This window comes from Solanum pennellii, chromosome 12, assembly GCF_001406875.1.
Source record: "Solanum pennellii chromosome 12, SPENNV200".
Lineage (NCBI taxonomy): Eukaryota > Viridiplantae > Streptophyta > Magnoliopsida > Solanales > Solanaceae > Solanum > Solanum pennellii.
This window is the reverse complement of record NC_028648.1, coordinates 39,243,010-39,252,307: the sequence shown is the minus strand read 5'-3', so window position 1 is coordinate 39,252,307 and position 9,298 is coordinate 39,243,010.

Genomic DNA, 9,298 nt, shown 5'->3' with positions numbered 1-9,298 from the left:
TTGTCTATTCAAGAAGTGAGAAAGAACATGTTGGTCATCTTCATATTGTTCTGGGAGTTCTTTGGAAACAAAGGTTGTATGCTAACTTTTTAAAGTGCAAATTTTGGTTGACTTCTATCGCATTTTTGGGACATGTAGTCTCAAGAGAAGGTGTAATGGTAGATCCTCAAAATATTGAGGTGGTTAAGAATTGGGTTCAGCCTAGCTTTGTAACAGAAGTTGGGATTTTTATAGGGCTCACTTAAAACTATTGTTGATTTGTGATGAACTTTGATTCTATTGCCACTCACTTGACTAATTTGACCAAATATGAGGTACCATTTGAATGGAATAAAAATGTGAGTAGATCTTTCAAAAGCTTAAGACTCTCTTGACCACTGCACCTATTTTAGCATTATCGGTGGAAGGTAAAGACTTTATCGTTTATTGTGATGCTTCACATTCTGGTTTAGGTGTTGTGTTGATGCAGGATAAGAATTTTATAGGTTATGCCTCACGTTAATTGAAGGTGCATAAAAGGAATTACCCTACACATGATTTGAAGTTGGCAGCGGTGGTGTTTGCTCATAAGATTTGGCGGCATTACCTATATGGTGTAAAGTGTTGGGTGTTTACTGATCATCGTGGTCTGCAACATGTATTCACTTAAAAGTAACTGAATTTGATACATAAAATATGGATGGAGTTACACACAGATTATGATGTGAGAATTCAATACCATCTGGGTAAAGATAACATTATGGCAGACACTTTGAGTCGAAAGGTAGTAAGTATGGGTTGTTTATCTTATTGAGTGTATCCAAGCGACCTTTGGCTAAAGAAGTTCAGACATTGGAGTCTAAATTCATGCAATTGGGCATCTCAGAGAAAGGGGGTGTTAGCTAGCATTGAAGTGAGGTCCACATTCATTGAAGAGATCAAGGCCAAGCAATTTGAGGACAAGAATTTGAATGAACTTAGAAAGAGAACTCCGCTTGGTAAGGCACAAGAGACCACTCTTGATGCGGAAGGTGTACTTAGATTCAAAGGAAGAATTCGGGTTAAGGATTTGATTCAAAAGTTATTAATAGAGTCCTATTGTTATTGATATTCTATTCATCTCGGTATGACAAAGATGTATCGAGATTTGAAGTGAATTTAATAGTGGATGGGCATGAACAAGGATATAGCAAAGTTTGTGGGAAAGAGTCAAAATTGTCAACAAGTGAAGTATGAACACAAAGACTTGCAAGTTTACTTCAAGGAATGCCAATTCCGAAATGGGAGTGGGAAATGATAGCCATGAATTTTGTGGTTGGTCTTTCCAAAACTTTGGGAATGTTTTATTTTATTTGGGTAGTGGTTGATAGATCGACTAAGTGAGCCCATTTTATTTCGGTAAGAATAGATTATAATGCAAAACAATTGGGAAAAGTTTATGTGAATGGGACAGTGAGGTTGCATGGGATGCCCATCTCTATCATCTCAGACCGTGGTACCCAATTTACATCTAAGTTTTGGAGGAAACTACAAGAAGAATTGGGTACACATCACTTCTTGTACAACCTCCCATCCACGTATAGAAAGGAAGTCATAGAGGACTACTCAAGTGTTAAAAGAGATGTTGAGGGAATGTGTGATAGATTTTGGAGAGCATTGGGATAAGTTCCTACCATTGTGTGAGTTATCTTATAATAATAGTCATCACCCCAACATAGATATGACACCATTTGAGGTACTCTATGGAAGGGGATGTAGATCACCTATAGGATGGTTCGAGGCTGGAGATGTGAAACCATTGGGGTATATTTAGTGAAGGAGGCTCAAGCTAAGGTGGGGATTATTCGAGCTAAGCTTCTAGAAACCCAAAGTAGACAAAAGAAGTATATGGATCATAAGGTAAGAGACATGGAGTTTCAAAATGGTGAGAATGTTCTTCCTAAGGTATCACCCATGAAAGGGGTGATGAGATTTTCCAAGAAAGAAAAGTTAAATCCGCAATACATTGGTCCCTTTAAGTTCCTTGAATGTGTAGGATCGATGGCGTATAGATTGACTTTACCTCCTAATTTATCGGTAGTTCATCCGGTATTGCTTGTGTCCATGTTCAAGAGATATCATGGTGAAGATGATTACATCATTAAGTGGGACTCAATTTTTTTTAGGGAAATACCTTCAATATGAGAAGGAACTGATTGTGATTCTTTATCGTGATGTACATAACTTGAGGACCAAGAATAATAAGTCCGTCAAAGTCAAATGGAAGCATCGTCCAGTTGAGGAAGCTAATTGGGAAACCGAGAGGGACATGTGAAACTAGTATCCCTAATTGTCCATCGATACATGTACTACTTTATTCGTTCCTTGGCTTATTTTTTCTAAGTGTCACTCGGGGACGAGTGATGGGTTAATAGGTATCTGGTGTAATAATCGGGTTCCGTCGTTATAAAAAATCTAACCGGGAAAAATTTGGGTTGGAAATTTTTTTCCTAGTATTTGGAATTTTTCCAACCTAGTCCAGATTTGGATGAAATCGAAGTCATTAAGGTGTAAAAGAATCTGGTATCAATTAAGTGATTTATTACGATTTTGATCACGCGGAGGGATAAATAACTTGTAATGAATCTGTATGACTTTACTGAATTAAATTCGGGCGAGTAGTCCAACTAAAATGATCTTAGTGTGAAGGGGATTTTCAGAGTGTCGTTGTTTAGAGCTATGTTGTTAAATGGGGGTCTTGGAATTAATTAAATAGCTCACTGTTTCGTGCACGCCGCTTGGGCGCTAGGTTTTTTCACTCTGATAAGGTCGTTGAAGTGGGTTGAGTGCCAGTGCGGTGGGCCAAACGGGACCTAAAGTCGTAAATAAACTCCAAAATGTATTTATTTTGCAGTTTTCGACTTTGAGAGCTAAAGAATGACCCCCTATGACTTTTTGACAATTTTTCACCATTCTTGAGGATAAAGGTAAGCTTTTCACCTCTCGAATCTATTTTTCGATCCATAGAACCTATTTTCTTGGGTTATTATCAATGAGCGAGGGTTCTAAATTGGAAACCATTATGGGAAATCCCTAGTATGGATACTTGAGATCATGGGTATGATCTAGGGTTGTTAATATTGTTAGAAATCTAGGTAAATAGTAATTGTTTATTGATTCCAGCATTATATTGATTGTTTGCAGACAAAGAATAAGTGGAACAAATCTAGAAAATAATTATAATAATTCTTAGGGTTTCAAGCTTGTTTCAAGGTAGGTGATGGTTGTGATTCTATAATTGTGTGTTGTATGTTTGTTTGCTTCATTATCATACTTGTATGTATGTGAATATTGTATTAATGATCAGAGTTATTACAAATGAAATAGACGAATGACTATATGGCATGAATAACTTTTTTATTGTACGACTTAAGAGTATACTTGTGTTTGTGATTGTGGTGTGTTGAAGAATCGGATTGCCACGTTTCGGCATAGAAATAGGATTAGATTACCACGTTCAGGAATAACTTTGTGATTAGGTACCACGTTCTTTTATGATGATAGTTTGGGTTTGAGTTCCATGAGAGGATCAACTACGTGAAATAATTGTATATTTTGAGAATTGTTGAAATGTACAATGTTCATAAATGTTGATAATATTGTATATGTTTGGTATATGCATGTGTTTATAATGTCGTTGACTTGCTATGTTACATTTAGTGGGATAGTCGCTTAATCTTACCAATACATTGTGGTTGTGTATTGATTCTGCACTTACTCTTATTTTTGTTGAGTACAGGGAACTTCAAGTGACTATTGACAGACCTTGTCTAGAATATCAGTGAGCGTTGTGGATTCAAGGGTGAGCTAATTCTTCTGTGTTCCAATGGATTCTCTTTTAATATCTATCCACATTTTCATACTTAGACTAGTTCGTAGATGCTTCTTATATTTGTGGGATGTACCCATTTCCTTTAAGACTTTGGTTCAATATTTAGATGTTTTGGTACATTAACTTTCAGGTTCTAGGTTAATTCGTCCTCATTGGTTTTAGTTGATAGACTTTTGTTAGATTTTAGGGGAACTCTATTTATTTCCTTAGTGCGTAACTTGCTTGCGTAACTTAAATGTCTTAGGTTTTAGTTTAGTTGCCTTGTTTGGGCTGTAGTAGTGGTTCTCCCACCTGAGAGTTAGTGTGGGCATCAATCATGACTGTCAGGATCGTGAAAAAGTTTGTATAAGAGTCAAGGTTTGTTGATCTCGATGTACCAAAACGATTCTAGTAGAGTCTCGAGGAATGGTATGCGGACGCCTTTAATTTTTTTCAGGGGCTATAAGACTTTAGAAAATATCTCTATTTTCTCGTATCTCCTTCGTGCTATAACTTGATTCCAATTTGTATTTGTCTATTCAAATTGGTATCGAACCTCCTTAACTCTTCTGTTTGTAGATGATTAACACTAGATTCAAAGGTTTTCATATCGTCGCTCCCATCAATGCTATAGTTGAGGTATCTGGAGCGACAAGCTGCGGTTGGGGAAGGGGTACAGGAAGAGCTAGACGAAGAGGCCTTGGAAGAGTAGCACTTATTGGGGATGAAGCTCCTGTTGAGAATGCTCATGTGAAGAGAGGTAGGAGCATTGGACCCTAAATTAGTGAAACAATGTAGCACAAGTAAGCATTAGTACATGAAACGTGCTGTGAATGAGGAAATACACATAAACAAAGACATGATAGAATGAATGACTTAAAATGAGTAGGGATGATCAGATTGAAACATTTGAGAACTTAATAAAGAAATTACTTGAGAATCATGAAACATAGTCAAATACACTAACGTGAAGGACATATGATCGAAAAGCTTGAAGAAAACATAATAATTTTATGGAGTCTTACTTTAATAGAAAATAAGACCATGAGAGCTATATCATGGAATATGGTATATCCCTCATACCAAAATAAGAAAAATTTAATTCCCAAGGTAGAATTTGTACATATCATCATTTGCTAAAGTGGATCCACTAGCTAGGTCTTCTTAGATAATCCTACGGGGACACGTAGTTTGACACTAGAGACTGCTAGTAGATACTATCCTATTTTAGCCTCCAACTCAACCCTCTCAGTGTTAAGTCTATATCCCAACGGAATAGATAAAATTCTAATGTAATCTTACCATGGGAGAGGCAATGATCAATACCAATCCACATATTTTAATATCAAAACATAGAATAACTCTTAAAACATAAGTCAACATAGATAAGAAAATCTTTCACTAATGTGAATCCGAATGTTATAAATACCTTTCACAATCATTATCATAATAATAGTTGAAAAAGTTTCACAATAAACTTGATAATTTCCTTACAAAGCATCCTCGGATCATTTACAATAATTTCATAAAAACATGTGTATCTTCATAAATTCATAAGCTCGTGAGTTCATCATAGTTTCATAGTGGAAAATCAGAATTTAGGAATGGATCAATCTAATTTCCAATACATATCATGTAGTAAAATTAAATCATGCATTAGAAGACTTAATTAACATTATATAATCATAATTGAATGAAACCCGTAAAGATTGATTAGAAACACTAACTTAAACAATTGAATTTGAGATTGAGAATTGAAAACCTTAGAGGGACCATTGAAGAATAGATTCCATGGGTGAATATCCACATAAATTGATGCTAAAGGCACACAAATAATGGTGAATTGGAGACTTGTATTTGAATCCTAGCTTCTTCTTCCTTAGATTTTAGGAGGGAATTTTGAAGAATATATTTAGTTAGATATAGGGAAATAGAAGAATGAATTAAAGTGGGTAATTTGGGGATTAAAAGCTCTATATAAGGCTTATGGTAAATGGTAAACAAAGTAGTTTTGGATTAAAACAATTAGAAAAAAGACCCAAACGCCCTTAATAACTATCAAACTCAACCAATGGTTTGGACCTATGAATTTTAGGACTTTCTATGTTCCATACAAGATAATTGTAGACAAGTTCTAGGACCATGAAATAACCTATCTTTTGAAGGAATACTTGTCACACCCGGGTCCTATACCCTAGATGAGACAGGCGTCGTTAACCTCTCAAAGGTGGCAAGTAAGCCTCTTCTTATCTTTCATCACAATCATACAGTTAAATTTAGCAAAACATTTAAAACTATTTAAATTTACTGAAGTGTACTTAGACTTCATATAATTCTTGCATAAGAGTGATATACTAAAATCTCAAAATAAACAACCATCTATTAATAGATTGAACAATTAAAATGAAGAATTCATAATATCATTAATAGTTGCCAAACAGGCCTTAATACAAAAGCTTGAACAAATGTTTGAAAGGAAACACTAGGTACAACATCCACTATATATATATAATCTACTAAAGCTAGAAAATAAAGCGTGGGCATCCTCGAACTCAAGAGGACCTACCAAAGTCTGAAGGTACTAGTCCAAACAGCTTCAACTAATCTTCAATCTTTTTCAAGGACCTGCACCCATAAAAATAGTAATTATATATGCATTAGTATACACTTTTATTAAGTATGGGTGTATGCACATAAACACATAAGGACTATGCATGATCAAGGAAAGCTCTTCCTATAGCAACAGGCCATTTTTGGAAAGTACTTCACTTTCCTAATTCATTATTTATAAATCATGCTAAGAAAATGACATATTTTCAAGCATTTAAAGAACACAACTAATTATCTATATGAACATAAAACCTTGGAATCATGAACCCAATTTTAGAACAACTTAAGCAAAATTTAATATTTTTGTTCCCCTTAGGCCGAGAGCTTCCTCTCCCAGACTTAGTTAATTTTTCAGTCTTTTCTTCCTTTTGTTGTGTAGTTAAATAATCTCCTTTGATCCTATATTTTACTTAAGAGTGCAATGATTAATGGTATTCCCATTGCTACAATGAATCAAGTAAGCAATCCATAAGACTAAGGAAATGATTTGACTACCCTACTCACAAGTTATTTTTTCCATTCTTGTTAAATTTGGCATGAAGTCTTCATAAGACAATCTTTATTGCCTAAGCGAATTATTTGATCATTTTAATAATATAAAGATGTTGGGGAATATATTAATACTCGAATTTATGAGTCATTATGTTTTACTCCCTTTATTGGCATAAGCCAATAACTGTTAAAACTTCAGTCTTATCAAACACAAATGATTTGATATACTTATGCTTTTGCTTACTTAGTTCACTTAAAACATACATTTATTCTTCTTTGATCTCATGTTCACTTTGAACATGCTAGGTTGACTTAGGATATTCTTTTAAGACTTCCATTGGGATCTTTCTGTGCAATGACTAAGAATGACTTACATCATTGCTTATCTAACCTCACCCTTTGGTCGTATTATCCGAACACCCCTCATCTTCCTAGTTCTTTATTTCTTTGTTTCTTTCTTACTTTCTTAGAGAAATTTCTTAGCATTTAACCGACATAGATCATTCGAGCTAACATGAAATCGAGTGTCTTTTCCACATTGAAAAGAGGTGGTTCACCAGCCATAGTGAAATCAAATACTTCCTAGCTTTCATAGAAGGATCCACTAGCTAGTAACCTCTGCTGGCGACATAGTTCAAAGACTAGGAGAATTTCGAGACCCTTATCCACCATGGTTGAAGTTTCATATCATGAGGCTAACATGTGATTGCACAAGCTCATTACTAGTCTATCGGTGCTTAGCTCAATTTATTATACTTCACAAATTTTAGAGTTGACTCATATACTATGGAAGCTTTCTTCTAGTATGAGGTATGCTTAGCTCAATGGATGACTTCTAATCACTTTCTATACTTGATGAATGTGAACTTAAATCTTACATTATCATTATGGTGTAAATGAAACTTGTCTCACGATTTCTAACACCCTTTTATGTGAGTATCTTTAATATAATCGTTTAGGTTCAAGTGAGACTTATCTCACTTCCTTTAACACCCCATTCTAGGTAAATTTCATAACTCATAAGCTTTTAGTTCTTTCATTACTCACCTTATCTTGTTCAAAATTATTTTGTAGTCTTGTACCATTCTTTGTGAAAGTTATAAGGACTTATTCAATGTGCTACTATATTCACGAGTTCATTTAGATAAGGTAAGTTGGGACTTATCCCAATCATTGGCATACCCTAGGATATGGGTTCATTGAGTTACATCTTGTCAAATCAATCATTAACATCTATTTGGCCTTACAAGAAACATCATAATTTACATTGGCCATATAAGATATGTACGACTTAGTCATTGGTCAATTCTATTACATATTTTGGAAATAATATTGTTGGATAATTTATTGGCATAAAGCAAACTTTTAGTAAACACTTGTCATGATATTATCACTAACCAAGTCAACTAACTTCATGTATATACTATAGTAATCTCATGTAGATGATACTCTAATCATATGGATCTAACCTATAAGTCTTATTCGACATTATCAAATCACAGAAACCTAGACATAATGATTACTTAGAACCACATACCAACAACATGCTCGATATTTGCATTATACATACTACTAGAATCGAAAATAGGGAGAACTAGGGAGTTGAACATTTGACAATTTCATTGGGATAACCCTAGTTTCGGTTTTCTTGAATTCAAAATATTTGAAAAGCCTCCTGGGGAAAGGAATCCAAGAGAAAAAACCCATACCTTACTGTAGAATTGAATCTACATAGATCACCCTGTACTTTGCACGAAAATTTTGAAGAATTGCCTTGAAATCGCCTAAGGAGAATTGAGAGTATTTTCTATATCACTATTTTTCAGTCGTGGGTTTCTACTGGATAGACGTGATTGTGAGTCTTAGGAACTGAATGTTGACTAATTTAACTCAGGCTAAATAACTTAATTAAATATATCAATTAGCTTATTACCAAAACGCCCCTCCTAAATTGACTAAAAATAGGAGAGCAGTTGACTTAGACAAATTCTTAAAATTTGCTATGGGTCTCGGGTTTGACCATGAATTTAAATTAATTAATTTAGTTGCTAATTTAATTGATTTAGTGACCTAGGGCTATTACTAAAGTTCCCCTAAATCACTAGGACCATAACCAACCCATTTGTACATCCTGGGATAGGTACTAGCATATTTCTTTAGTTTGTTACTCGACTGGTGTCACCCGGTTAGGTCTTAGGATTTCGGGCACACTAGTTAGTTCATTTTAGTTAGTCCTAGGTTACCTAGTTAGGTAAGTTAGTTAGATCCTAGGATTGGTTAGGAATATCGGCCCCACGTGGCTTGACCCAACGCGCGTCGGCTCCCTAACCGCCCTAACCGAATCGGTTGGGCTTGGTTGCTTTGTCT